Raw genomic sequence first — 7676 nt, forward strand, 5'->3', positions numbered from 1 at the left:
TCATGCAGCTCAATATCAAAAAAGCAAACAACCCAATCCAAAAATGGGCAGAAGACCTAAACAGACATTTCTCCAAAGCAGACATACAGATTGCCCACAAACACATGAAAGGATGCTCAACATCACTAATCATTAGAGAAATGCAAATCAAAACTACAGTGACATATCACCTCACACCGGTCAGAATGGCCATCATCAAAAAATCTACAAACGATAAATTCTGGAGAGGGTGTGGAGAAAAGGGAACCCTCTTGCACTGTTGGTGGGAATGTAAACTGATACAAACTAGGTTTTTAATCATTCTTTTCTCTGTTGCTCTGCAGCTTCTAGTAACCATTCTTTCACAACGATATTTTATTCCTTCTTTTCCACTGGCTCAATCCTCAGGCTTTTATGTCTTATGGAAATGACATTTCCCCTCTTTCTAATTTTTACCCACTCAAGTTCATATTGGATATCTCTTTCAGAACTCTCTACTCCAGCTAATTTGGCTAGTAAGATATTTGACTATACCTTTTCACAAATTTCTTGGGCTTATATTTGTAAGTCTGGATTCTTTCCTTTAGCCTATACCAACTATATGTTTTTCTAAGGAGGGACTTAGACCCCTAATAGGTAACCATTATAGTGACAAGATATAGTCATAACCCAGAAGGTCATCAATTTCTTAACAACTACTGATTACTGATGAGGTAGGTATATTTCAATAACATATTCTACACTCTTTTTCATTTCCTTTGACTAAAGGATATTTATGCACAAATTAAGGCAATACTGAAGTTGAAAATCACTTTGCCTTCCTTGTATTAAGATAGAAGTTTATGTAATGATTGATCTCAGCTGGCCTGAGGATGTTTAAACAAAGCCACATAGGAGACAGATTTAAAAATAATTTAAATCTATCGTTTTTCTGATTTGCCTCTCTGCCTTTTCAAGTGTATGACAAAGATAATTTCCACTAACTCTTTTTCACCCTACATGAACTCATTAGGGAAAATAACATGTAAGGAAAAACAAGTCAGTTTTTAGAGGACGTTTTATAGTTGTGTGAAGCTTATCCCAATAACTTCCAATAGCAATTTAAATATATTTCATCTCATTCCATCATTTATAATTTTAGCATTCAGAAATTACATCTATTTTATATAAATAATATTTACATAATCTTTTGGGGGTTCTAAGAACTAAATCATACATAACCAAGTTATGGCCCATTTTAATTTGATATGTTCTTGCTCTTTCAGTAAGGAGCTAGGGAAAAATGTAGTTTTCACTAACTGTGTTAAATGTGACATTCAAGTGCTTAATATTAAGGTGATAATTTTCTTTAGAGAAGTCAAACTCTGAGGTCAAATGACTAAAAGTCAGGAAACCTATGTTCACCTTGTGATTCTACCTTGAGGAAGTTATTTACCTTTTCTCAGTCTCGTTTCCTCATCTGCAAAATCACAAAGTTAGAATAAATATCCCTTCCAACTTAAGGATCTAAAGTCATATGTTTAAGTTCTATGGATTTTTGTTTTTTCTTGATGAAAACTTTTTTTGGCCATGATGAGAATCTTTGAATTCAATAATCAGGGATTCACTAACTACATTCTCAGATATCTGGGTGTTGAAGCATATTACCATGACCCCCACTCTATGAAACCCAATTCAAATCAAGAAACTGCTGTGGGTGGTGGAGGTGAGTGCTCTGGTGGCACACAGGAAGCTTTACCGGAAGGTATCAACTGAAAGGAAACACACATGGAAATATCCTGTCACCCATAATGAAACCTCCCTGCAGTAGACCGAGGCCTTTCATGGGCTCTCCCAAGCATGGCCACCCACAGCTGCCCTGACATCATCCAGCTTCTCTTCTCTCTTTTAAAAAATTACTAAATATAGACCTTTATAATGTGTGTTTTGCTGATGATGTATCTCCTGAATACCATGAAATAACTGGCTTTTCTTACAAGGTTTTAATGCATGTTTAAGCCCCAAACTTTCTACATAGTTATTCCTTCATAATACTAGAAATTTCTTGGACTTTGGTGGCATTGAGGGAAGATAAAGACTTTGTAATCTCTATTAAGGAAATTGGGTTTTTTTTGTGTGTGTGTGTGGTATGCGGGCCTCCCTCTGCTGCGGCCTCTCCCGTTGCGGAGCACAGGCTCCAGACGCGCAGGCCCAGCGGCCATGGCTCACGGGCCCAGCCGCTCCGCGGCATGTGGGATCCTCCCAGACCGGGGCGCGAACCCGGTTCCCCTGCATCGGCAGGCGGACGCGCAACCACTGCGCCACCAGGGAAGCCCCAGGAAATTGGTTTTGATAATAAAAATTTCCTATGTCTCAAAACAAAACAAAACAAACTTTGCCTTACATATGGCTTATTAAATTATTAAGTAGCAAGAAGTTATTAACATTTTTTAGAAATAATCTTATTTATTGCCAAAAACAATTATTCAATATAGACTCTTTAATTTTTATTGTCTTCATTAAATGAACTGTATACACCAGATTAATGTTATGACATTAACTGATTGATATGATTCCATTACAGGTTAAATATGACTAAATTTTAGCCATATTCTCTTATTTTTTAAAAAAAGTTATTTTGCTATTCAAAATTTCATTCCTCCTAATGCAGCTATGTATAGCCATGCAAACAAAATTATAGTTACCCATTTTACATGCAAACATGGAGATTTTTAGAAACAGAAGGATGCAGCTGCCCATATCATGTCATTCTACCAATAAAATGCATTCAGAAAACTAAAGGCTGCTTCCTCTAACTATCAAAATTATTTTAAATAGTCTATCACCTAAGAAGTAACACCTAGTAATTAAAGTCCAGAATTTTTCTTAGTAGTAATTTAATTGTTTTATTTTACATTTATTCAAAAGATATTTATCAAGATTTAATCTACATTAATTGAACAGATATTTATGGAGCCAGGCAGTTTTATATGGTGGTGGAGAAGGAGGAAGGTAAAAATAAGATCTGGTTCTGGACACAAAGATATATCTAATATATTAGAGGAGATAAGGAGGGGGCAAAAATAACTGTAGCATAAGGTCAAATACCATAAGAAATTTAAGTTTTAAAACGTGTGTGTCTTTGTGTATGTGTACGTAACTAAAAAAGTTTTGGCAGGTAGAGAAAGGGAAGATTTCATCTGAGGTTGACATCTGGACTGCCCTTTGAAGGAAAGAACATTTCAACAAGTGGGAAAAGTGGAGAAGCCTTTTGACCACATGAAGGCAGCAGCATCACCAAGGCGTGATTAACCAAATTCATTCAAGAATGGTAAGTATAATTTAACAGTGTAGGGTGATGGAAGGGAACTTCTGGGTGCATAAAAATTAGGTACAACCTGATCTGTTGAAGGGCTTGAAAGCCAAGGTAAAGCCTTAGGGTTTGTTGGATAGGCAGTGAGGACCCACTGAAGAGGATAAAGATATGAGAAAAGGAGTGGCTTACAACAATGAACTAGGAGACAGGAATGAGCAGGCAAGATAGGAGGACCAGAAGGAGAGGTGTCATTTAGGGAGAGAATACAGTAAAATGGGTAAAGTAAAATAAAACTCTAAACACAATAAGGACAAAATAAGGAAATTAAATGGAGGTGTTGGACACAAGAGAAATTCCAGGAGAATCAGAGAGCATGATGACCACTAAATATGTGTGAATCTAGGAGAATGCAGGGACACTGAGAAGATTTGAGCTTGGATTTCTGGCAGAGAGATTAAACTACTAACATAAAATATGGGGATGGTAAAAAACAATAAGACAAATATGGTAAAATTAACCGTACACACGTACTATTTAGGAAACATCCAAGTGGCAGCTGGAAAAGTGAGTCAGCTGCAGCAGTGTGACGGTGACACAGGGAAGCAGAGGGCGTCTGAGTTTTTTTCTCCTGGAAGGAGTAGTTAAAAGTGTTAAATAACATCAGTGGCCAGATCATGAATCAGCTAAGACGGTTATCAAAGAGAACTGTCTTTATTATTTAAGTGTTCTGTCACCAATAAAAACTTCACATCTCCTTCCTCCCTGCCCTGTCCTTCCCATGTTCCCAGTTCCTAGGCCTGATCTTCCCTCAAGCCTGGGGCTCCTGATAATGCCCTGAGTCTTACAGTCTGGAGTTACAAAGTTAGAGCAAGGAAAAAGAGTCCAATGTCATCTTCATAAAGGTGAAAGTAAAACTTTCAAAAGTGGATGATTTCACTAAAATCATTGGGAATAGGGACAAAGGCAAGACGCCTTAGGGGAATGCCTAGATTTAGGTTTGTAGGAGGAGCAGGAGAAACTAGAGAAGGCATGGTGAGAAGCACTGGAGGAGAATCTGGAAAGAAAGTGTCAGGAAAGCTGAGGTTTCCTAAAAAGTTGAAAAGAGAAGTGGTCAAGAAATCCAAAATGCAGAGTTCTGAGAAAAAGCAACAAGACAAGAGATGTAATAATCAGGGGTCTAAATAAAGGCAAGATTTCCAGAGCTGCTAAAGGGGAGACTCAGATTACATCGACTAAGACTGAGTAGGATAAGGTGAGCCCTAGGTGAGGAGCGAGGAGATGGGTAGATAGGATAAAGCTAGCTAAAGAAAGATTAAGAAAACAAACAGTGGAGAGAAAAGTCCAGAATTTGTGTCAGACTGGTAATTGTGCTTAACACTTAATGGAGGAGTCTGAAGGGACTTCTTGTGAAAAAAAAAGAAGAATTTGGCCAAAATAAGGTATAGAACTAATCAAACAGTAAGTTGCAGTTGTAATATCAAAATGCCTTACAATGTGGAATCTTGGTGATCAAGGTTTATTGGTTCCATTGAAAACCTTGCTATCAATCTGATAAAATCAGGTCTCAGATTTTAAAACAAGAGTCTGCTATGGACTGAATTGTGTCCCTCCTAAATTCATATTTGAAGCCGTAGCTCCCAGTGTGATGGTATTTAAAGATGGGGCCTTTGGGAGATAACTAGGTTTAGATGAGGTCATGAGGGTAGTGCCCTCATGATGGGATTAGTGCCCTAATAAGAAGAGACACCAGAGAGCTTTCAATCGCCTCCGGAAGTGTGGGAAAATAAATTTCCATTGTTTAAGCCACTCAGTCTATAGTATTTTGTTATGGGAGCCCAAGCTGATTAAGATGCAGTCATTGATTCCCTCTCCCACCCCTTGTGGGGTATTTACAGGATAATATTCAATTGTAGTCTAATTTAAGATTTTGAAACTTTATAAAGTTTCAAAGCAGAATCCTACTCACTATATGGTTTGAATAGTAATAAACAAGCAGGAAGAAATGAAAGAAGAAAACGAAGGAGCAAAGAAACAGTTGTTTGGAAAAATTTTAAGCACCTTGAAAATGTCTTAGAATAGACTAATACCAGTTGAAGTTCATTGATCTTTTGCTATGTTCCTAGCATCTTCCCAAACTAACTCACTTAATCCTCACAATAACTCTATGAGGTAGGTAAAATAGTATTGCTACCCTCTTTTCATAAGAGAAAAAAAGAGCCAGGGAGGTAAAATAATACTTGCTTAATATTACTACATAAGCCAATGAAAGAGCTAGGATCATGCTTCTATAGTATCAAATGCTTTTAAGATCTCCCTAAATAAAAAACTATTTTTCCCTAAATTTTGTAACTTCCATATAAAGCTACACTTACATAAAGTATTCCATGCTAACATTTACTTACTGCTTCTTAATCTTGAAATGGAGGTAGTAAAGCAATAGGGGTAGAGGATTATATATATATATATATGTGTATATATATATATATATATATACACATATATATACATAATGTCTAGGATAAGGTATAGATTTTAGACTTTCAAGGTTATGTTCATTGAAGCATTATTCACAATACTCAACATATGGAAACAACATAAATGCCAAAATGTCCTTCAGTGGATGAATGGATAAAGAAAATGTGAAATATATACATATATATATACACACACAAATATACACACAATGGACTACTATTCAGTCTTCAAAAAGAAGAAAATCCTGTCATTTACAACATGAATTAAGCTGGAAGACATTATGCCAAGTAAAATAAGCAAGACATAGAAAGACAAATACTGTATGATTTCTCTTATATGTAGAATCTAAAATAGTCAAACTTATAGACGCAGAGTACGATGGTGATTGTCAAGATCCTAGGGGAAGGGAAAATGGAATGATGCCGGTGAAAGGGTACAGAGCTTCAGTTGTGTAAAATCAAAAAGGTCTGGAGATCTACTATACAGCATGGTGATTATAGTTAACAATACTATACTGTATACTTAAATTTGCTAAGATAGATCTTAAGTCTTCTCACCACACCCACACAAGGTGTGATGGATATGCTAATTAGCTTGATTGTGGTGATCATTTCAGAATGTATATCAAAACATCAAACCTTAAATACATACAATTTTTTAATGTCACCGATATCTCAATAATGCTGTTGAAAAACTGTTTCTGAAATGTCCATCATTTAGTTAAACTTTAGTTACTTTTCTATCCTATACAAACCTATAGCAAAGATCTAGTATCTGGATCAATCCAAGTGAAAATGAGGAACTTTTAACCCTCCTTTCTTACTAGTTTTTAAAAAGCTGTGTATCCAAAATAAGTTGTAACTTTCAAACTTGGATATTAAAAAAAAAAAAGGGAAGTATAATAATCTTCTAAGTGTAAGTCTGACAGTTTAGGTGCACTGTCATTTCATAGAGCAAGTTAGAAGCTCCTTCTCTATCAGCCCAGGCAGTTTTACACTTAACTGTTTTTATTAACGAGAGCTCATTCAACCCCTCCAGTCTCTTGGCTAGAGTAGTCATAGAAGTAGGTGGCCTCTGCTTTATTTAGATCAGCACACTGTGTGGCCATAGGAGAGTGACAAACTTCCTTAGGGCTCAGGGTTGCGAAGGTAAGAAAATTTTACTAGGTAGCCTTTGGGGGAATCTGTGGTTTTATACTTTTTCCAGGAACTGAAGAGCAACAGGAGTGACTTGATCCTGCTGGAGACGTTGCCCAAAAGTCCATCAACAGTAGAGTATGTCTAGGGCAGAGCTGGCCAACTCTGCCAGAGGCCAGCCGGCATTCATGTGGTTTATCAAGATCATCCCCATGAATGTCACTGAGGAAACAGCACTTCACTTCTTAAAATATCTCCTAAAAAACTCAAAGGAAATTGCACCAAGTATGGCATCTGGGAGTGAGGTACACAGCTGCTAAAGGCAGGAAACTTAAATTAAAGCTGCCTCTTCCCCCTACTCCCCCCTCCCCGCCCCCCATGATTAGATTCCTTTTTATATTTTTTTCAGGTCCCATGCTAATATAAGATGAATACAGAGTATCAGAGAGATTTCTGAATTTCTCTGTTTTCTAAGCAGTTTAATCTAATGAGCCTCAAATTTTCCATCGGTGGCTGGTCTGATGATGCAAACAGAAGGAACAGGTTCGTGGTTTGAAGAAAAAAGAAGAGGAGACAGAACAACTTCCAATTGCTTACAATTTACAGTTGGCCAAGCAGTAAACACAACTTCTAGACTTGCCAGCCCCCTCAGAATTAACCATTTTTATCTCCATTTCTCCACTAGCTGCTCAAAGCCATACCCCAAAGTGCCCTAACAGAAAACCACTGGAGGGTGTGGTCTCTGCTTGTACTGGGCAATGAACAGGGAAGCTATTTATTTCTAGGGCATC

Source organism: Physeter macrocephalus, chromosome 8 (genome assembly GCF_002837175.3).
Source record: "Physeter macrocephalus isolate SW-GA chromosome 8, ASM283717v5, whole genome shotgun sequence".
In the NCBI taxonomy this organism is placed as follows: Eukaryota; Metazoa; Chordata; class Mammalia; order Artiodactyla; family Physeteridae; genus Physeter; species Physeter macrocephalus.